This window comes from Mytilus galloprovincialis, chromosome 3 (genome assembly GCF_965363235.1).
Source record: "Mytilus galloprovincialis chromosome 3, xbMytGall1.hap1.1, whole genome shotgun sequence".
NCBI lineage: Eukaryota > Metazoa > Mollusca > Bivalvia > Mytilida > Mytilidae > Mytilus > Mytilus galloprovincialis.
The window spans coordinates 56,238,463-56,263,449 of record NC_134840.1 but is presented as its reverse complement, the minus strand read 5'-3'; positions in this window follow the sequence as shown (position 1 = coordinate 56,263,449).

Sequence of the window (24,987 nt, the reverse complement as noted above, 5' to 3'; positions counted from 1 at the left end):
GAGAATCTCTTCGTTTGGCCAGCCGGCAATAGTTCATTTTCGAATTTGTGATATACCAGGGTACCCCCCCTTATCCTTTTCTGACTAACCCGTACGGGTCTAGGGCATAAGTGCTATGGGCCATTTTAGAGGCAATACCAACCTCTACCTCTGGTATAATGGTCGATGTGGAGATTCTCTTAGTTTGGCCAGCCGGCGATAGTTCAGTTCGAATTCGTTGTATCCGGGATACCATATCCCCCCTTTGAACCCTCTACTGACAAACTCGTACGGGTCTAGGGTATAAGTGCTATGGGCCATTTTAAAGGCAATAAGTATCTCTTCCTCTGGTATCATTGCCCACGTGGAGAATCTCTTCGTTTGGCCAGCCGGCAATAGTTCATTTTCGAATTTGTGATATACCAGGGTACCCCCCCTTATCCTTTTCTGACTAACCCGTACGGGTCTAGGGCATAAGTGCTATGGGCCATTTTAGAGGCAATACCAACCTCTACCTCTGGTATAATGGTCGATGTGGAGATTCTCTTAGTTTGGCCAGCCGGCGATAGTTCAGTTCGAATTCGTTGTATCCGGGATACCATATCCCCCCTTTGAACCCTCTACTGACAAACTCGTACGGGTCTAGGGTATAAGTGCTATGGGCCATTTTAAAGGCAATAAGTATCTCTTCCTCTGGTATCATTGCCCACGTGGAGAATCTCTTCGTTTGGCCAGCCGGCAATAGTTCATTTTCGAATTTGTGATATACCAGGGTACCCCCCCTTATCCTTTTCTGACTAACCCGTACGGGTCTAGGGCATAAGTGCTATGGGCCATTTTAGAGGCAATACCAACCTCTACCTCTGGTATAATGGTCGATGTGGAGATTCTCTTAGTTTGGCCAGCCGGCGATAGTTCAGTTCGAATTCGTTGTATCCGGGATACCATATCCCCCCTTTGAACCCTCTACTGACAAACTCGTACGGGTCTAGGGTATAAGTGCTATGGGCCATTTTAAAGGCAATAAGTATCTCTTCCTCTGGTATCATTGCCCACGTGGAGAATCTCTTCGTTTGGCCAGCCGGCAATAGTTCATTTTCGAATTTGTGATATACCAGGGTACCCCCCCTTATCCTTTTCTGACTAACCCGTACGGGTCTAGGGCATAAGTGCTATGGGCCATTTTAGAGGCAATACCAACCTCTACCTCTGGTATAATGGTCGATGTGGAGATTCTCTTAGTTTGGCCAGCCGGCGATAGTTCAGTTCGAATTCGTTGTATCCGGGATACCATATCCCCCCTTTGAACCCTCTACTGACAAACTCGTACGGGTCTAGGGTATAAGTGCTATGGGCCATTTTAAAGGCAATAAGTATCTCTTCCTCTGGTATCATTGCCCACGTGGAGAATCTCTTCGTTTGGCCAGCCGGCAATAGTTCATTTTCGAATTTGTGATATACCAGGGTACCCCCCCTTATCCTTTTCTGACTAACCCGTACGGGTCTAGGGCATAAGTGCTATGGGCCATTTTAGAGGCAATACCAACCTCTACCTCTGGTATAATGGTCGATGTGGAGATTCTCTTAGTTTGGCCAGCCGGCGATAGTTCAGTTCGAATTCGTTGTATCCGGGATACCATATCCCCCCTTTGAACCCTCTACTGACAAACTCGTACGGGTCTAGGGTATAAGTGCTATGGGCCATTTTAAAGGCAATAAGTATCTCTTCCTCTGGTATCATTGCCCACGTGGAGAATCTCTTCGTTTGGCCAGCCGGCAATAGTTCATTTTCGAATTTGTGATATACCAGGGTACCCCCCCTTATCCTTTTCTGACTAACCCGTACGGGTCTAGGGCATAAGTGCTATGGGCCATTTTAGAGGCAATACCAACCTCTACCTCTGGTATAATGGTCGATGTGGAGATTCTCTTAGTTTGGCCAGCCGGCGATAGTTCAGTTCGAATTCGTTGTATCCGGGATACCATATCCCCCCTTTGAACCCTCTACTGACAAACTCGTACGGGTCTAGGGTATAAGTGCTATGGGCCATTTTAAAGGCAATAAGTATCTCTTCCTCTGGTATCATTGCCCACGTGGAGAATCTCTTCGTTTGGCCAGCCGGCAATAGTTCATTTTCGAATTTGTGATATACCAGGGTACCCCCCCTTATCCTTTTCTGACTAACCCGTACGGGTCTAGGGCATAAGTGCTATGGGCCATTTTAGAGGCAATACCAACCTCTACCTCTGGTATAATGGTCGATGTGGAGATTCTCTTAGTTTGGCCAGCCGGCGATAGTTCAGTTCGAATTCGTTGTATCCGGGATACCATATCCCCCCTTTGAACCCTCTACTGACAAACTCGTACGGGTCTAGGGTATAAGTGCTATGGGCCATTTTAAAGGCAATAAGTATCTCTTCCTCTGGTATCATTGCCCACGTGGAGAATCTCTTCGTTTGGCCAGCCGGCAATAGTTCATTTTCGAATTTGTGATATACCAGGGTACCCCCCCTTATCCTTTTCTGACTAACCCGTACGGGTCTAGGGCATAAGTGCTATGGGCCATTTTAGAGGCAATACCAACCTCTACCTCTGGTATAATGGTCGATGTGGAGATTCTCTTAGTTTGGCCAGCCGGCGATAGTTCAGTTCGAATTCGTTGTATCCGGGATACCATATCCCCCCTTTGAACCCTCTACTGACAAACTCGTACGGGTCTAGGGTATAAGTGCTATGGGCCATTTTAAAGGCAATAAGTATCTCTTCCTCTGGTATCATTGCCCACGTGGAGAATCTCTTCGTTTGGCCAGCCGGCAATAGTTCATTTTCGAATTTGTGATATACCAGGGTACCCCCCCTTATCCTTTTCTGACTAACCCGTACGGGTCTAGGGCATAAGTGCTATGGGCCATTTTAGAGGCAATACCAACCTCTACCTCTGGTATAATGGTCGATGTGGAGATTCTCTTAGTTTGGCCAGCCGGCGATAGTTCAGTTCGAATTCGTTGTATCCGGGATACCATATCCCCCCTTTGAACCCTCTACTGACAAACTCGTACGGGTCTAGGGTATAAGTGCTATGGGCCATTTTAAAGGCAATAAGTATCTCTTCCTCTGGTATCATTGCCCACGTGGAGAATCTCTTCGTTTGGCCAGCCGGCAATAGTTCATTTTCGAATTTGTGATATACCAGGGTACCCCCCCTTATCCTTTTCTGACTAACCCGTACGGGTCTAGGGCATAAGTGCTATGGGCCATTTTAGAGGCAATACCAACCTCTACCTCTGGTATAATGGTCGATGTGGAGATTCTCTTAGTTTGGCCAGCCGGCGATAGTTCAGTTCGAATTCGTTGTATCCGGGATACCATATCCCCCCTTTGAACCCTCTACTGACAAACTCGTACGGGTCTAGGGTATAAGTGCTATGGGCCATTTTAAAGGCAATAAGTATCTCTTCCTCTGGTATCATTGCCCACGTGGAGAATCTCTTCGTTTGGCCAGCCGGCAATAGTTCATTTTCGAATTTGTGATATACCAGGGTACCCCCCCTTATCCTTTTCTGACTAACCCGTACGGGTCTAGGGCATAAGTGCTATGGGCCATTTTAGAGGCAATACCAACCTCTACCTCTGGTATAATGGTCGATGTGGAGATTCTCTTAGTTTGGCCAGCCGGCGATAGTTCAGTTCGAATTCGTTGTATCCGGGATACCATATCCCCCCTTTGAACCCTCTACTGACAAACTCGTACGGGTCTAGGGTATAAGTGCTATGGGCCATTTTAAAGGCAATAAGTATCTCTTCCTCTGGTATCATTGCCCACGTGGAGAATCTCTTCGTTTGGCCAGCCGGCAATAGTTCATTTTCGAATTTGTGATATACCAGGGTACCCCCCCTTATCCTTTTCTGACTAACCCGTACGGGTCTAGGGCATAAGTGCTATGGGCCATTTTAGAGGCAATACCAACCTCTACCTCTGGTATAATGGTCGATGTGGAGATTCTCTTAGTTTGGCCAGCCGGCGATAGTTCAGTTCGAATTCGTTGTATCCGGGATACCATATCCCCCCTTTGAACCCTCTACTGACAAACTCGTACGGGTCTAGGGTATAAGTGCTATGGGCCATTTTAAAGGCAATAAGTATCTCTTCCTCTGGTATCATTGCCCACGTGGAGAATCTCTTCGTTTGGCCAGCCGGCAATAGTTCATTTTCGAATTTGTGATATACCAGGGTACCCCCCCTTATCCTTTTCTGACTAACCCGTACGGGTCTAGGGCATAAGTGCTATGGGCCATTTTAGAGGCAATACCAACCTCTACCTCTGGTATAATGGTCGATGTGGAGATTCTCTTAGTTTGGCCAGCCGGCGATAGTTCAGTTCGAATTCGTTGTATCCGGGATACCATATCCCCCCTTTGAACCCTCTACTGACAAACTCGTACGGGTCTAGGGTATAAGTGCTATGGGCCATTTTAAAGGCAATAAGTATCTCTTCCTCTGGTATCATTGCCCACGTGGAGAATCTCTTCGTTTGGCCAGCCGGCAATAGTTCATTTTCGAATTTGTGATATACCAGGGTACCCCCCCTTATCCTTTTCTGACTAACCCGTACGGGTCTAGGGCATAAGTGCTATGGGCCATTTTAGAGGCAATACCAACCTCTACCTCTGGTATAATGGTCGATGTGGAGATTCTCTTAGTTTGGCCAGCCGGCGATAGTTCAGTTCGAATTCGTTGTATCCGGGATACCATATCCCCCCTTTGAACCCTCTACTGACAAACTCGTACGGGTCTAGGGTATAAGTGCTATGGGCCATTTTAAAGGCAATAAGTATCTCTTCCTCTGGTATCATTGCCCACGTGGAGAATCTCTTCGTTTGGCCAGCCGGCAATAGTTCATTTTCGAATTTGTGATATACCAGGGTACCCCCCCTTATCCTTTTCTGACTAACCCGTACGGGTCTAGGGCATAAGTGCTATGGGCCATTTTAGAGGCAATACCAACCTCTACCTCTGGTATAATGGTCGATGTGGAGATTCTCTTAGTTTGGCCAGCCGGCGATAGTTCAGTTCGAATTCGTTGTATCCGGGATACCATATCCCCCCTTTGAACCCTCTACTGACAAACTCGTACGGGTCTAGGGTATAAGTGCTATGGGCCATTTTAAAGGCAATAAGTATCTCTTCCTCTGGTATCATTGCCCACGTGGAGAATCTCTTCGTTTGGCCAGCCGGCAATAGTTCATTTTCGAATTTGTGATATACCAGGGTACCCCCCCTTATCCTTTTCTGACTAACCCGTACGGGTCTAGGGCATAAGTGCTATGGGCCATTTTAGAGGCAATACCAACCTCTACCTCTGGTATAATGGTCGATGTGGAGATTCTCTTAGTTTGGCCAGCCGGCGATAGTTCAGTTCGAATTCGTTGTATCCGGGATACCATATCCCCCCTTTGAACCCTCTACTGACAAACTCGTACGGGTCTAGGGTATAAGTGCTATGGGCCATTTTAAAGGCAATAAGTATCTCTTCCTCTGGTATCATTGCCCACGTGGAGAATCTCTTCGTTTGGCCAGCCGGCAATAGTTCATTTTCGAATTTGTGATATACCAGGGTACCCCCCCTTATCCTTTTCTGACTAACCCGTACGGGTCTAGGGCATAAGTGCTATGGGCCATTTTAGAGGCAATACCAACCTCTACCTCTGGTATAATGGTCGATGTGGAGATTCTCTTAGTTTGGCCAGCCGGCGATAGTTCAGTTCGAATTCGTTGTATCCGGGATACCATATCCCCCCTTTGAACCCTCTACTGACAAACTCGTACGGGTCTAGGGTATAAGTGCTATGGGCCATTTTAAAGGCAATAAGTATCTCTTCCTCTGGTATCATTGCCCACGTGGAGAATCTCTTCGTTTGGCCAGCCGGCAATAGTTCATTTTCGAATTTGTGATATACCAGGGTACCCCCCCTTATCCTTTTCTGACTAACCCGTACGGGTCTAGGGCATAAGTGCTATGGGCCATTTTAGAGGCAATACCAACCTCTACCTCTGGTATAATGGTCGATGTGGAGATTCTCTTAGTTTGGCCAGCCGGCGATAGTTCAGTTCGAATTCGTTGTATCCGGGATACCATATCCCCCCTTTGAACCCTCTACTGACAAACTCGTACGGGTCTAGGGTATAAGTGCTATGGGCCATTTTAAAGGCAATAAGTATCTCTTCCTCTGGTATCATTGCCCACGTGGAGAATCTCTTCGTTTGGCCAGCCGGCAATAGTTCATTTTCGAATTTGTGATATACCAGGGTACCCCCCCTTATCCTTTTCTGACTAACCCGTACGGGTCTAGGGCATAAGTGCTATGGGCCATTTTAGAGGCAATACCAACCTCTACCTCTGGTATAATGGTCGATGTGGAGATTCTCTTAGTTTGGCCAGCCGGCGATAGTTCAGTTCGAATTCGTTGTATCCGGGATACCATATCCCCCCTTTGAACCCTCTACTGACAAACTCGTACGGGTCTAGGGTATAAGTGCTATGGGCCATTTTAAAGGCAATAAGTATCTCTTCCTCTGGTATCATTGCCCACGTGGAGAATCTCTTCGTTTGGCCAGCCGGCAATAGTTCATTTTCGAATTTGTGATATACCAGGGTACCCCCCCTTATCCTTTTCTGACTAACCCGTACGGGTCTAGGGCATAAGTGCTATGGGCCATTTTAGAGGCAATACCAACCTCTACCTCTGGTATAATGGTCGATGTGGAGATTCTCTTAGTTTGGCCAGCCGGCGATAGTTCAGTTCGAATTCGTTGTATCCGGGATACCATATCCCCCCTTTGAACCCTCTACTGACAAACTCGTACGGGTCTAGGGTATAAGTGCTATGGGCCATTTTAAAGGCAATAAGTATCTCTTCCTCTGGTATCATTGCCCACGTGGAGAATCTCTTCGTTTGGCCAGCCGGCAATAGTTCATTTTCGAATTTGTGATATACCAGGGTACCCCCCCTTATCCTTTTCTGACTAACCCGTACGGGTCTAGGGCATAAGTGCTATGGGCCATTTTAGAGGCAATACCAACCTCTACCTCTGGTATAATGGTCGATGTGGAGATTCTCTTAGTTTGGCCAGCCGGCGATAGTTCAGTTCGAATTCGTTGTATCCGGGATACCATATCCCCCCTTTGAACCCTCTACTGACAAACTCGTACGGGTCTAGGGTATAAGTGCTATGGGCCATTTTAAAGGCAATAAGTATCTCTTCCTCTGGTATCATTGCCCACGTGGAGAATCTCTTCGTTTGGCCAGCCGGCAATAGTTCATTTTCGAATTTGTGATATACCAGGGTACCCCCCCTTATCCTTTTCTGACTAACCCGTACGGGTCTAGGGCATAAGTGCTATGGGCCATTTTAGAGGCAATACCAACCTCTACCTCTGGTATAATGGTCGATGTGGAGATTCTCTTAGTTTGGCCAGCCGGCGATAGTTCAGTTCGAATTCGTTGTATCCGGGATACCATATCCCCCCTTTGAACCCTCTACTGACAAACTCGTACGGGTCTAGGGTATAAGTGCTATGGGCCATTTTAAAGGCAATAAGTATCTCTTCCTCTGGTATCATTGCCCACGTGGAGAATCTCTTCGTTTGGCCAGCCGGCAATAGTTCATTTTCGAATTTGTGATATACCAGGGTACCCCCCCTTATCCTTTTCTGACTAACCCGTACGGGTCTAGGGCATAAGTGCTATGGGCCATTTTAGAGGCAATACCAACCTCTACCTCTGGTATAATGGTCGATGTGGAGATTCTCTTAGTTTGGCCAGCCGGCGATAGTTCAGTTCGAATTCGTTGTATCCGGGATACCATATCCCCCCTTTGAACCCTCTACTGACAAACTCGTACGGGTCTAGGGTATAAGTGCTATGGGCCATTTTAAAGGCAATAAGTATCTCTTCCTCTGGTATCATTGCCCACGTGGAGAATCTCTTCGTTTGGCCAGCCGGCAATAGTTCATTTTCGAATTTGTGATATACCAGGGTACCCCCCCTTATCCTTTTCTGACTAACCCGTACGGGTCTAGGGCATAAGTGCTATGGGCCATTTTAGAGGCAATACCAACCTCTACCTCTGGTATAATGGTCGATGTGGAGATTCTCTTAGTTTGGCCAGCCGGCGATAGTTCAGTTCGAATTCGTTGTATCCGGGATACCATATCCCCCCTTTGAACCCTCTACTGACAAACTCGTACGGGTCTAGGGTATAAGTGCTATGGGCCATTTTAAAGGCAATAAGTATCTCTTCCTCTGGTATCATTGCCCACGTGGAGAATCTCTTCGTTTGGCCAGCCGGCAATAGTTCATTTTCGAATTTGTGATATACCAGGGTACCCCCCCTTATCCTTTTCTGACTAACCCGTACGGGTCTAGGGCATAAGTGCTATGGGCCATTTTAGAGGCAATACCAACCTCTACCTCTGGTATAATGGTCGATGTGGAGATTCTCTTAGTTTGGCCAGCCGGCGATAGTTCAGTTCGAATTCGTTGTATCCGGGATACCATATCCCCCCTTTGAACCCTCTACTGACAAACTCGTACGGGTCTAGGGTATAAGTGCTATGGGCCATTTTAAAGGCAATAAGTATCTCTTCCTCTGGTATCATTGCCCACGTGGAGAATCTCTTCGTTTGGCCAGCCGGCAATAGTTCATTTTCGAATTTGTGATATACCAGGGTACCCCCCCTTATCCTTTTCTGACTAACCCGTACGGGTCTAGGGCATAAGTGCTATGGGCCATTTTAGAGGCAATACCAACCTCTACCTCTGGTATAATGGTCGATGTGGAGATTCTCTTAGTTTGGCCAGCCGGCGATAGTTCAGTTCGAATTCGTTGTATCCGGGATACCATATCCCCCCTTTGAACCCTCTACTGACAAACTCGTACGGGTCTAGGGTATAAGTGCTATGGGCCATTTTAAAGGCAATAAGTATCTCTTCCTCTGGTATCATTGCCCACGTGGAGAATCTCTTCGTTTGGCCAGCCGGCAATAGTTCATTTTCGAATTTGTGATATACCAGGGTACCCCCCCTTATCCTTTTCTGACTAACCCGTACGGGTCTAGGGCATAAGTGCTATGGGCCATTTTAGAGGCAATACCAACCTCTACCTCTGGTATAATGGTCGATGTGGAGATTCTCTTAGTTTGGCCAGCCGGCGATAGTTCAGTTCGAATTCGTTGTATCCGGGATACCATATCCCCCCTTTGAACCCTCTACTGACAAACTCGTACGGGTCTAGGGTATAAGTGCTATGGGCCATTTTAAAGGCAATAAGTATCTCTTCCTCTGGTATCATTGCCCACGTGGAGAATCTCTTCGTTTGGCCAGCCGGCAATAGTTCATTTTCGAATTTGTGATATACCAGGGTACCCCCCCTTATCCTTTTCTGACTAACCCGTACGGGTCTAGGGCATAAGTGCTATGGGCCATTTTAGAGGCAATACCAACCTCTACCTCTGGTATAATGGTCGATGTGGAGATTCTCTTAGTTTGGCCAGCCGGCGATAGTTCAGTTCGAATTCGTTGTATCCGGGATACCATATCCCCCCTTTGAACCCTCTACTGACAAACTCGTACGGGTCTAGGGTATAAGTGCTATGGGCCATTTTAAAGGCAATAAGTATCTCTTCCTCTGGTATCATTGCCCACGTGGAGAATCTCTTCGTTTGGCCAGCCGGCAATAGTTCATTTTCGAATTTGTGATATACCAGGGTACCCCCCCTTATCCTTTTCTGACTAACCCGTACGGGTCTAGGGCATAAGTGCTATGGGCCATTTTAGAGGCAATACCAACCTCTACCTCTGGTATAATGGTCGATGTGGAGATTCTCTTAGTTTGGCCAGCCGGCGATAGTTCAGTTCGAATTCGTTGTATCCGGGATACCATATCCCCCCTTTGAACCCTCTACTGACAAACTCGTACGGGTCTAGGGTATAAGTGCTATGGGCCATTTTAAAGGCAATAAGTATCTCTTCCTCTGGTATCATTGCCCACGTGGAGAATCTCTTCGTTTGGCCAGCCGGCAATAGTTCATTTTCGAATTTGTGATATACCAGGGTACCCCCCCTTATCCTTTTCTGACTAACCCGTACGGGTCTAGGGCATAAGTGCTATGGGCCATTTTAGAGGCAATACCAACCTCTACCTCTGGTATAATGGTCGATGTGGAGATTCTCTTAGTTTGGCCAGCCGGCGATAGTTCAGTTCGAATTCGTTGTATCCGGGATACCATATCCCCCCTTTGAACCCTCTACTGACAAACTCGTACGGGTCTAGGGTATAAGTGCTATGGGCCATTTTAAAGGCAATAAGTATCTCTTCCTCTGGTATCATTGCCCACGTGGAGAATCTCTTCGTTTGGCCAGCCGGCAATAGTTCATTTTCGAATTTGTGATATACCAGGGTACCCCCCCTTATCCTTTTCTGACTAACCCGTACGGGTCTAGGGCATAAGTGCTATGGGCCATTTTAGAGGCAATACCAACCTCTACCTCTGGTATAATGGTCGATGTGGAGATTCTCTTAGTTTGGCCAGCCGGCGATAGTTCAGTTCGAATTCGTTGTATCCGGGATACCATATCCCCCCTTTGAACCCTCTACTGACAAACTCGTACGGGTCTAGGGTATAAGTGCTATGGGCCATTTTAAAGGCAATAAGTATCTCTTCCTCTGGTATCATTGCCCACGTGGAGAATCTCTTCGTTTGGCCAGCCGGCAATAGTTCATTTTCGAATTTGTGATATACCAGGGTACCCCCCCTTATCCTTTTCTGACTAACCCGTACGGGTCTAGGGCATAAGTGCTATGGGCCATTTTAGAGGCAATACCAACCTCTACCTCTGGTATAATGGTCGATGTGGAGATTCTCTTAGTTTGGCCAGCCGGCGATAGTTCAGTTCGAATTCGTTGTATCCGGGATACCATATCCCCCCTTTGAACCCTCTACTGACAAACTCGTACGGGTCTAGGGTATAAGTGCTATGGGCCATTTTAAAGGCAATAAGTATCTCTTCCTCTGGTATCATTGCCCACGTGGAGAATCTCTTCGTTTGGCCAGCCGGCAATAGTTCATTTTCGAATTTGTGATATACCAGGGTACCCCCCCTTATCCTTTTCTGACTAACCCGTACGGGTCTAGGGCATAAGTGCTATGGGCCATTTTAGAGGCAATACCAACCTCTACCTCTGGTATAATGGTCGATGTGGAGATTCTCTTAGTTTGGCCAGCCGGCGATAGTTCAGTTCGAATTCGTTGTATCCGGGATACCATATCCCCCCTTTGAACCCTCTACTGACAAACTCGTACGGGTCTAGGGTATAAGTGCTATGGGCCATTTTAAAGGCAATAAGTATCTCTTCCTCTGGTATCATTGCCCACGTGGAGAATCTCTTCGTTTGGCCAGCCGGCAATAGTTCATTTTCGAATTTGTGATATACCAGGGTACCCCCCCTTATCCTTTTCTGACTAACCCGTACGGGTCTAGGGCATAAGTGCTATGGGCCATTTTAGAGGCAATACCAACCTCTACCTCTGGTATAATGGTCGATGTGGAGATTCTCTTAGTTTGGCCAGCCGGCGATAGTTCAGTTCGAATTCGTTGTATCCGGGATACCATATCCCCCCTTTGAACCCTCTACTGACAAACTCGTACGGGTCTAGGGTATAAGTGCTATGGGCCATTTTAAAGGCAATAAGTATCTCTTCCTCTGGTATCATTGCCCACGTGGAGAATCTCTTCGTTTGGCCAGCCGGCAATAGTTCATTTTCGAATTTGTGATATACCAGGGTACCCCCCCTTATCCTTTTCTGACTAACCCGTACGGGTCTAGGGCATAAGTGCTATGGGCCATTTTAGAGGCAATACCAACCTCTACCTCTGGTATAATGGTCGATGTGGAGATTCTCTTAGTTTGGCCAGCCGGCGATAGTTCAGTTCGAATTCGTTGTATCCGGGATACCATATCCCCCCTTTGAACCCTCTACTGACAAACTCGTACGGGTCTAGGGTATAAGTGCTATGGGCCATTTTAAAGGCAATAAGTATCTCTTCCTCTGGTATCATTGCCCACGTGGAGAATCTCTTCGTTTGGCCAGCCGGCAATAGTTCATTTTCGAATTTGTGATATACCAGGGTACCCCCCCTTATCCTTTTCTGACTAACCCGTACGGGTCTAGGGCATAAGTGCTATGGGCCATTTTAGAGGCAATACCAACCTCTACCTCTGGTATAATGGTCGATGTGGAGATTCTCTTAGTTTGGCCAGCCGGCGATAGTTCAGTTCGAATTCGTTGTATCCGGGATACCATATCCCCCCTTTGAACCCTCTACTGACAAACTCGTACGGGTCTAGGGTATAAGTGCTATGGGCCATTTTAAAGGCAATAAGTATCTCTTCCTCTGGTATCATTGCCCACGTGGAGAATCTCTTCGTTTGGCCAGCCGGCAATAGTTCATTTTCGAATTTGTGATATACCAGGGTACCCCCCCTTATCCTTTTCTGACTAACCCGTACGGGTCTAGGGCATAAGTGCTATGGGCCATTTTAGAGGCAATACCAACCTCTACCTCTGGTATAATGGTCGATGTGGAGATTCTCTTAGTTTGGCCAGCCGGCGATAGTTCAGTTCGAATTCGTTGTATCCGGGATACCATATCCCCCCTTTGAACCCTCTACTGACAAACTCGTACGGGTCTAGGGTATAAGTGCTATGGGCCATTTTAAAGGCAATAAGTATCTCTTCCTCTGGTATCATTGCCCACGTGGAGAATCTCTTCGTTTGGCCAGCCGGCAATAGTTCATTTTCGAATTTGTGATATACCTGGATACCCCCCCCCCCCCTTTATCCTTTTCTGACTAACTCGTACGGGTCTAGGGCATAAGTGCTATGGGCCATTTTAGAGGCAATACCAACCTCTACCTCTGGTATAATGGTCGATGTGGAGAATCTCTTAGTTTGGCCAGCCGGCAATAGTTCAGTTCGAATTCGTTGTATCCGGGATACCATGTCCCCCCTTTGAACCCTCTACTGACAAACTCGTACGGGTCTAGGGTATAAGTGCTATGGGCCATTTTAAAGGCAATAGGTATCTCTTCCTCTGGTAGCGTTGCCCACGTGGAGAATCTCTTCGTTTGGCCAGCCGGCAATAGTTCATTTTCGAATTTGTGATATACCAGGGTACCCCCCCTTATCCTTTTCTGACTAACTCGTACGGGTCTAGGGCATAAGTGCTATGGGCCATTTTAGAGGCAATTAAATGGACTGGTAATGTTGAGATTAAAGACTCTTATTGATCTCCGTAATTTTGAAGAATTATGTCTATGAAATAGTAATTGACAGTTTCTATTTTTCTGTTGATTATATTCCTTCAATAAACTATGTTTCTTGTTTTTCTGATCTTTTTAATTGTGTGATACTATCGTATGTATTGTATATTTTAGTTTTAGAATTGGACTATATTTGTAGACAACGAACAGATTATGGAATGCCCATATGACAATTAATTCCATTTAATTACCCTATATTTAATCATCTTGTTTTAATTACTATAGTTTACATTGATTCAATAATAACAACATTTTAATGTTCATAATTGTTTTGTGTTGTGTGAGGCAATGCAATTAAACTTTTCAATTACTTTCATTTTAAATGACGCGGACCTTGCAGAAGACACCTATTGGCTTACTATTTCCTAATTACTTTATATTGCTATAAATAGCATAACCATAATGGATATTAACAGCAAAAGTTATTTTATTGTCACAATCTAATAACTACCCAAAACATTTCATCGAACACGGTTTTGATCTCATGAATATTATTGACGGCTAGCCTCATGAATATTAACGCCGGCTAGATCCACACTAGTGATAAACAGGCACCAAGCAGATATCAAGCGAAAACTGACCTGTGATGACTGTACATGTTTTATGTCTTTAGAATGTTTCCGTTTAGCTGTATATTAACTTTTAAACATATTAATGTGCTATGACCTGAATGTACATGCTATGAAATGTACTATGAAAAGATTTTAAACTTTTAACCATATAGAAAAATATGACTTTACTCTGCCAGGTCAAACCTGTCGGTCCCAAGCCCGTAAAAAGGAGAAGGGAAGTCATAAAAACAAAATATTGCAAAAGCGCAAATGTCCTATGTAAAAAGCGCAAATGTCCTATGATTTGAAGCCCAAGTATCCAAAATAAAAAGCGCAAATGTCCTATGAAAAAGCGCAAACGTTCCGCGACGATAATTTCACAGTTTTATCAATCTATCGATCCCTGTTTCTCTGGACATTGTACACGGAAAGAGGGTGTTCTCTTGCTATGTAATGGTAAACACAGACGTGCCGCTGGTATGGGTCACCTTTTTTTTTATCAGTGAAAGTCATTTATATCAATGGGGTGCAATTTTACGGAGGTAATGTATCAATGTATAGAATTTGACTTTGTCAATGGGTCCGGCATAAATGTTCGTGTTCGGGACCTATCATTGAGTAGTTTTCGTTAGTAGCTGTATGTCATATTTGATTTTCATGATTTTTTTTTAATATAAACAAGGCTGTAAGCCTTCTCGTTTGAATTGCCGTTGGCATTTTTCATTTCGGGGCCTTTTAAAGCAGACTATGCGGAATGGTTTTTGCTCATTGTTTAAAGCCATACGGTAATCTGTAGTTGTTGATTTCTGTGTCATTTAATTGGTCTCTTGTGGAGAGCTGTCTCATTAGCAATTATACCACATCTTCCTTTTTATATTCCAGGAAGACACCATAAAATTATCTAATCAAGTTGTTTTAGATTTTGTGAAGAGCTGTTAGATATCTGCACCGCTGGCAATCTTACAATATACCAGTTGAAATCGATATCGTGGATAATAAAATTGAGAATGGAAATGAAGAATGTGTCAAAGAGACAACAACCTGACCAAAGAGCAGAAAGCAGCTGCAGGCCACCAATGGGCCTTTAATACAGCGAGAAAATACCGCACCCGGAGGCGTGCTTCAGTGGTCCCCTAAACACATATGTATACTTGTTCAGTGATAATGGACGCCAAACTATAAACTTCAAAATATATAAAAGAAACTAAAATTTAAATTTCATACAAGACTAACAAAGGCCAGAGGCCAGGCGCAAAAATGCGGCGGGGTAGAACATGTTTTTTTTTAGATCCCAACCTTCGCCCTATACCTCTTGCAATTGTAGGAAAAACAACATACACAAATACGCACAGTCAAACTCAGTTTAAAAGAAGTCCGAGTCCGATGTCAGAAAAGGTAACAGAAGAAACTAAACAAAATGACAATGATACATAACTTTTCAAAGGACTACTAGCAGTTATTGACATGTCAGCTCTAGACCTCAATTAAACTGATTGAAATATAATGTCTTCATCATATGAATATCAAGCACAATCACTCCCGTTAGGGGTTTAGTATTATACCATCATAAAATATATATCAAGGCAACAACTAGCATTTTCTGTGTGCAAATGATCAAATATGATCAATGTCCGTATAGTCTTTAGTGTTTTTCAGTTTATCCATATTGTTACACATATTCGTACTTTTACTTTGTTTTAGTTGCTTCCTTAGTAACCCGACTGTTGTCTCTTTCGACGTTCTTTATTATACGTCAATCCAATCTTAACATTATAACTTATTTTGTCTATTTACGCAGAATGAGATCTCTAGATCTGGACTGAATATGTTGTTTTAGTTTATATTTGGCGTTGATTAGATACGAATCTGCTTACCCTTCCGGAGCACCCGAGATCACCCCTAGATTTTGGTGAGGTTCGTGTTGTTTATAATAATTCTTTAGTTTTCTATGTTATGTCATGTGTACTATTGTTGTCTGTTTGTCTTTTTCATTTTAAGCCATAGCGTTGTCAGTTTATTTTCAATTTATGAGTTTGACTGTCCCTCTGGTATCTTTCGTCCCTCTTTTATGGATGATTTCTTTGATAGAGGATTACTGCTCACAAGGAAGCTATTAACCCAAGAGTTCCAAATGGTGAAGTTGAAATCATCCCTTTTCGTAAATTTTACGAACGCCATCACAAGTTGGTTGACCGTTATGGAATACTAGTAACCGTTTCACAGATGATATCGGATATGTTCCTTATGTCGTAACTACAATAACCTTCCCTTTTCACGAATGTGACCTACCGAATTAAGAATATTTACCGGATTTGTAATAACATAAGCAGCACGACGGGTGCTCCTTATGAAGTAGGATCTGCTCACCATTTCAGAGTACCTGAGATCACCCACAGTTTTTGGTGGGGTTCGTGTTGCTTAGTCTTTAGTTTTCTATGTTGTGTTTTCTGTACTATTATTTGTCTGTTTGTCATTTTTATTTGTAGCAATGGCGTTGTCAGTTTATTTCAATCTATGAGTGTGTCTGTCCCTCTGGTATCTTTTTGTCCCTCTGACGTCGTTCTTGTAATACAATGACAATGATATGATCACGAGTCTATAGCTCGAACGTGTCTACGGACGAACGAAATTGATAAAGAGATATTTTTATCATCTATTTAGCTAGGTTCACACTGCCGATCAGACCAACTCGACCAAGCCCGATCAAGAAAAATTACGTGATCGGGAGACTGGTCTGACTCAATCGACAAGAATGTTCGGGATAGCCTACCTTGCTAGTCATCGATCTGACTTTCTACCCGAGAGTTTTTGACATGTCAAAAAAACACTCGAGTAAGGATCGAGAAGCAAGTCACTCTAGAAGAGATCGATAATTTGTCGAATAGCGGTCGAATTGATCGGGAAAGGATCGTGTAGAGTTTGGTCGGAATACAACAATTTTATCAATCAGTACTCGATCATTTCGACCTTTGCCCGACTAATGTTCGATCATTTCCAGATTAACTCGACCAATACCTGATCCCTTCGCGACCACATTCGATCACTCTTCGATATCTACTCGGCCATACACGTGAACACACGACTGCTACACGATTTTCTAAAAGTGTGTGTAGATCTGATTAAATCTCATAACTCTGATTCCGCAAAAATATATAGTGGCAACATTATTTTTACTTGTACAAAAATTCCACCATATACAGTACGTGTCTTTACTTTTGCAAGGAGAGGTGAAATTTTAAAAGAGAGACAAAAGACACCAAAGGAACAATCAAACTCAGAGGTCGAAAACAAACCGAAAAAGCCATAGCGAAAAACAGTAACCGACGAGAAGACAAACAGCAGTCCACATAACATAGAAAACTAAAAACTTAGCAACACGTAACCCAACAAAACCTTGGATGAGCTCAGATGTTCCGGAAGGGATGAAAATCCTCCAATTTTGGCACTGGCGAATTTTTAAAATATCAAAATAATTGTGCAATAATATTCATTATTAGAATTCTGATGACTAAGTTATCTTTCAAAGTTGGTTTATAAGAACATCAAGATTATATTTTACCTGTTTCATGGGCTATTTTCTGTTTTGTCTGTCCGTATTTTCTGTTTGTCAAGAAATGTTTGTAGCATAAAAAAAGAAGATGTGGTACTGTTACAATTGAAGTAATTTCACACAAAAATGAGACGAAAGACAAATATTTTTTGATTTGGTGCGAATTTCTTTTTAACAGTAACGATACAAACTTTTCAGCGAGCACACGTTTTGGTCATTTGTTTCCAACATACTTTTGCAAGTTTGCGTCAACTTTGACAAACTATACACTCGCTGCAAATGCGTATAGTTTGACGTTAGTCGTTTGTTAGTTCAAACGATGCATTTCTTTCTAGCTTGAACATTAAATCAATTATCTAAACGTGTTCTTGCTTGCCATAACTCAAAATATTGTCTAGAATTACTCAAAATTGCAATCCCTTCTAAACAAACGATGCATTCGTATCTACTTCTGTAACGTTTAACAAACTATAACAAACGGCACACAACGTTTACCAAACTTTGGTAAGAAAGAAATACACTCCTGATCTCTTGATAAATATATGTCAAGTTGTAAACTGTTTTAGAAAAGATATCACTCAAGGGGATTGAAATTCTACTTAAGCTTCTTTGGGTCAAATTTTGGGGAAATATGTAACATCTTTGCCCTCTTTTTGCAATATATTTTGGCAAATACATACAGGTTGTTGCCATACAGCAAAAAGAAAATAAATATCTTTAACCATTCAACTACTGGATATCAAATCTATGAACATACTGATTACATACTTATGCACATATATTTGACAAACAGTACGCTTTTATTTGTAAGAAAGCAGGGAAATGGGGATGGTAAAGTTTATGTATATTGCTATCTAACATAAGTACTAATCTAGTGACAAATCTCATTTTGTGGTGTCATTTCCAAAAAAGTAATAAAACTACCATTACATATCAATGTCAACTACGAGGAAGTTTTTATAAGCATTGGGTTCCTCTTTGTTGAGTAAGTGCAAGTCTCTCAAACTGCTCACACAGTGGTCGTCGTGTCAGCCACTACCTCGACTAGATTTCTCAACGCCTGTTGCTGTCTACACTATCTACTTCGTCTTCTATGCACTATACAAACTCCGTCACAGCTATAAACTTGTCTCTCTGAGCTCTTACCACCTTGCCCACAAATCCAACTGCTTATTTCTATGTTTAGACAAATGTAACATTTAATGCCCACTCCGAAGCGACGGGGGATAAAAAATTCGGACGTTTTTATACTAAAAATGTGCATACCCGACCAATTCCCGATCATCCCTGCGACACATATATGATCAGGTCGATCTGGTCTAGTCGAGATCAGGTTGAGATCGTGAATAGTTGATTTGGTCTAGCTAGTCGAGTAAAGATCGTGTAAAGATCGTGAATTGATAGGAATTATCGAATAAGTATTCATTTTGTTGTCGAGATGGAGTCATTAAGGAGTCGTGAATGGTCGAGTTAAGGTCGTGTACAGTCAGATGGCGGTCGGTTAGAAGTCGTAAACAGGCCCGATCAAGAATTTGGTTGAGCTTGGTCGTGGAAATTTGGACAATCGGGATCATCGAGTTGATCTGATCGGCAGTGTGAACCTAGCTTAGATTAGAGGAGGAATATTAAGACCTCGATTTGAAACTGTGACTTCAGATTGAACTCCGACTTGTGGAACAGACCAGGTCGATCTGAGTGTAACATATATACTTATAAATAGATACAGAACCATATTGAAATTGCATCTATTAGCTACCCTTAAGCTTTAATAAATTGGTGTTATTAAAACCCCAAAGTACATACAATTGTGATAATTAAACTAAATGTTTGTGAAGATGGGAAGACCTTATCTTTAAGTTCCTAATGTGAAGTATAGTTTCTGGCAAGTTTGATCCAGATTATAGTTTCGCAGTGAATACAGTAAATCAGATTTGCCATTGCTAGTAAAATTTTCCATTTTACATAGCAACCCGTCAGTATGCAGTTAGCTGTTGTTATAAATAAACTTCTGAATTATCATTCTAAAACACTTGGACCATGATCGTCTCTGTAATGACTTGAAAATTGAAAAGTCAAGTATTTCAACTATATCGGGTTTGATAAAAAAAAAACAACATTATATTAGTATATATTTAAGCTGTTACTTCCTTACATTTTTCTTGACCTGTATGGTTCACATCACATTTTGCTAAATAAAAAAGACAAAAAACGAATTATCCTTGCAGTTACCAAGAAAATGGTGTTTCAAAATCAACACAAAAGTACGAATTATATTACTTTCTTTCATTTTAATTGGAATGAAAATATACCATTTATATATAACCTTACATGTATCATTCCTGCCAGTTTATAATAAGAAGATGTGGTATTATTGCATATATGAAACATATATTCATCAAAGATCAAATGACAGATAAATGACCATATGGCCTTCAACAATGGACGAAACCCATACCGCATAGCTAGCTATAATTAGTTATCAAAGGTACCAGGCTTATAATTTAATACGTCAGACGAGCGTTTCGTCTACATAAGACTCATCAGTGACGCTTAGATCAAAATATTTAGAAAGCCAATCAAATACAAAGTTGAAGAGCATTGAGGACCAACAATTCCAAAAGATTGTACCAAATACTACTAAGGTAATCTATGCCTGGTATAAGAAAATCCTTAGTATTTCGAATAATTCATACTTTTTCAAACAGTAAATTTATAAAAAGGACCATATAATTGAAATTCATGTCAACACCGAAGTGCTGACTACTTGGTTGGTGATACCCTCTGGGACGAAACGTCCACCATCAGTGGCATCGACACAGTGGTTTAAATAGTTATCAAAGGTACCATGCTTATAATTTGGTACTCCAGACGCGTTTCTTCATAAGACTCGTCAGTGACGCTTAGATATTTAAAAGGCACCGATGGAACAATGTAAAACAATTCAAATCTAAAAAATCAACGACTTGATTAATGCATTAAGCAACACACAACATTCACTGAATCACAGGCAATACACTATTAGTAAGTTATGTTCACTTCATTGATATTGATAAGAAAATCATTATTAATACCGATGAAAATAATATTTTATTACATTGTTGAATTGATAGCCTTTGAGAATTAGATAATTTTACATAGATCGCAACATTTTTTTCCTTTACGAAACCAAAATTTCAGGGTACTTATTTGAAAAAAAATAAGCTAACATTACTTAAGAAAGTTATGGTATACTAGTAGTTGTCTAGTCAAAGTTAATTATTTTCCAGAAAGAAACTGACCAATTTAATAATAAAAATACTGTAAATATGGGGTTAAAGGAACGATGGTATATATAATTACCGTTGTTTGAGCATTTATTTTAGACAACCTCACAACCATGAATAGAGAACATGTTTTAAAATCTACATGAACATAACTAAAAAAGACATGCACAGTGGCGGATCCAGAAATTTTCATAAGTGGGGGCCCACTGACTGACCTAAGAGGGGGCCTGCTCCAGTCACGCTTCAGTGATTCCCTATATAAGCAACCAAAGTTTTTCCCAAAAAGGGGGGGCCCGGGCCCCCTGGGCCCCCCCCCTAAATCCGCCTATGATGCATGAAGCTATACTGCTTTCAATTCAACAGATTTGAATAGACATGGAAAATAATACAAATAAAGTCCCATTACAATACAAATTTATTTGTCACCAAGAGGAGAGCGTGTTATCTCATACTGTTTTAAGCTATTATAATCTTGGGAATTATACTATTCTCCACTACTGACATACCAGTAGACTGAAAGTTTGGATGATAATCTTCATCGTACGTTGTTTGATGTTTCATTCCTTAAAATCAAATGAAATATATGTCATTTTTCAGACAATGATCCCATTGATAAGCAAAAACATGTTTAACGTTTACATATATACGATAGTCAGTACAAGACTTTTGTTTATCATTTGAACAAGTGTGGACACAGATGAGTGTGGATAGTACAGGCGCAGATCCAGAGGGGGGGTTCCGGGGGTTGGAACCCCCCTTTTTTTTGGACGATCAATGCATTTGAATGGGGACATGTAATTGGAACCTCCCCCCCCCTTTTTGTCCTGGGTTAGGAACCCCCCCTTTTTAAAATGGCTGGATCCGCCCCTGATAGTATGTTTGGATGTTTGACAGTGTCTTATGACAAAAGGAGTTCTATGTTTTTCCTATATGGTGTTATTAACTGTGTTGCACGATGAAAACCAATCTGAGCATTAGGAGTGTTATCTACAGTACAGCCTGTGACATTCTCTTAATTATGTCCACCCTCTTGCATGGTCAACATCTAATGGTGGCCATTTATTGGGGTATTCAATTTTGAGATGTTGGCCATTTATTGGGGTCATAAAACATAGGTTGATGTTTCATCTAATAATGTTACCTGTTGTAATCAATCAGGGTTGAAGTTTTCAACTTGTATGTTTCTTTAAAATTTACCTGTACAGGTAACTTAGGTTTCTTTCAAAATTGACATTTCACCTTTTTTTGAAAATGTAGAATAAGACATTGTTTTAGTCTTTGTTAATTAATATTATTTTTGATTTTTCTGTCTTTTGAATTCATTCAAATTTTTTTTTTTTTTTTTTTTATTTTTTTTTATTAATTTTTGTATGATTTTGTTTCTTATTCTTTTAATGTCTTCTTAGTAAGAATCTTGAGAAGCAAAAAGACAAAAATATCAAAGATAAAGTTATTGACTAGCATTTGAAAGACAATTAACAGACTTTAATTATTTTTTTTTAAAGTAAAAAAAAAATTAATGTACATTGTATTTAATCATTTATTTGCATTATTTAATGAATTATCATAAATAATAACTTATAATCAAGCAAATGATATTTTTAAAGAAACCATGAAGGAAGTAATTTTTAGCAAGCCTGTTTCTTAACATAATAAAATGATCAGACAATATCAATCCTCTTATAATAATTTTTATAACATCTATTATTATTCAGGAAAACTACAAATATCATTATACAGTTTCAATAGGAAAAAACTAGTCTATCTTTTTTTTTTAAATCTGAAGTCAGGAGTTAACATGACATGTTGAAGAGACTTATTTTCCAAAAAAATATTCAAAGAAAAAACTGTCTTGCTTTACCTTTTTTAAACAAATGTGAACTTATTAAATATGACATCTTCAGTTTGGCTAATATCTGTCAGTTAAAAGCCAAAATTTGACAAAATACACTTATATAGATGGTTACACTTTTATGGTCTATTAATTAAATCATTTTTTTCTGTGTACATTTATATTGTTGGAAGTGCTGGACTGGTATGAAACATATTGTTGGTATACATTTAACAGGCTATTATTTGAACTTGGAATTATTTTTAATTATGGAATTTGCATAATTTCTTGTGTTTAAAATTTTTAATAAATTTCATGTTCATTTGGTATTAGAATCTTTTGAGCGGTTAATAACACTTTCCATACAATGTATTTTGGTTAGATAGTGTTGTGCGCGGCACAGTACATTCTATTGAAAATATACTATTTTCTTTGTAATAGAAAGTGTTGTGCGCAGCACAGAACATTTCAAATTACAGAATAAACATGGAATTTATTAATGAATTATTACATGAATATGTTGAAAATATTGGCTCCCTTATAAAATAGTCATTATTAGAACTGAGGGCAGAAACCTAAAAAAAATCCAAGTGTTTTAATTTCTTATAGAATTGTTCATTCTTTGCATTGCCATTATAATTGTGTTTTTGTTTGTTTCTTTTTTTTGTTACAAACTAAATACCATGTTTATATGACAAAACAAATATTATCAAATTTTGTTGAATTGATGAATATTTTGAATATATTTATTCAATAGAGAAATAAGGAATTGCCTAAATTTTATTTAGAATAAGTTCTAAAGACAATCTTTAACATTTGTAAAACAGTATTGAATGCAGATAAGTCTATCTACCATGTCTACTATGATTTAAATATAAATCATTTTGAGAAACAACTTTTCAATAGAAAAAGGCAGGCATTTGGAAGATGATATTCATTAATTCTTCACTTATCATAAAGTACATGTAAAAAATAGCTGAAATTGATTAGAAAGGTATAATGTCTAAACAAATAGTCATGAGTCAAATTAAAAAAAAAATCAGCTATTTATTCAACTATTTATATTATTTTATTTTATTTTTGAATTTTCTTGTCATAATCACAGTAATTAAATTTCACAAACACATACATGTATATTTTACCTGAGACACATGACCTGTAAGTTATATAATTTTAACACTTCAATGCAGTCAAGATTTCCCTTTACCCTTGACTAGTTTTTGATTAATACCTTGTGTATTAATTAAGCGACAGGGGGTATAATGATGAACATATAGGGCCACCATGGTGGACATAATTTTTATGGCCACCATGAATAAGATAATGTCACAGGTAGTACTGTATTAAAAAAAATTATGTTCAAGTCATGTAGGAGACAGTAATTACATTAGTTACCAAATTATTATGATATAATATGTTCTACATCTTTGGTTTTGGATACATTTTGTAGCTAGGAGAGCAACACATAATAGCTAGGTTCTTTTTTCACATGTTTTTTTCTAATGGGACATGATATCTAGTTTTAAGAACATGCTATAAGGAGCCTGTAATTCAGTGGTTGTCGTTTGTTTATGTGTTACATATTAGGTTTTTTGTTTATTTTCTTGACAAAAAATAAAGCCATTAGTTTTCTCGCTTGAATTATTTTACATTGTAATTTCGGGGCCTTTTATAGCTGATTATGAGGTATTGACTTTGCTGGTTTATCCCCATACAGTGACATGTAGTTGTTAATTTCTGTGTCGATTTGGTCTCTTGTGGAGAATTGTCTCATTGGCAATCATACCACCTCTTTTTGATATGTATTTGCTTACTATTGGTATGGTTCTATTTATATTACTTTGTGGTGGATCGTCGGTATCATTAGTTAAAGTTTTGTTAAAATGTTCATATGTTCCTCAGATTAGAATACATTTATTGGTTTTTAGTAATGACAATGCCTGACATGATGCTTGGGGATAGATGAGCTAGGAAGTAAACTTCTGTGCTGATTTATATCAATTCTTTGATTATATTTTCTCCAAAGCTGGTCGAAGTAAAGAAAATGTTGACTAATATGAAAATGATTTCATCAAAAGAACTTTTGTGAGCATGCTTCAAAGACTCATAACTGCTCCAAAAGTAATCTGATAGAATTTCATGCATGTCAAGCCAATATTATCAATATCTACTTAATTAGTCTTAATATGTCTAAATACATGTATCTAAAAAGTCATAGTATTCAAAAGGTAATGCAAAGTTATTCCTTTTCATTTTTTGTTTGTTATATGGATACAAATATAAGTGATACATGTACATTTTACCAATACAATATTTGTTGTGGTATGAAAGTGTAGTAATTATCATTTACTGTAACAATGTTAATTCACACAAATTAAGAAATAAACAAATGAATGGACCAGATGCTCCACAGGGTGCAGTTTTATAC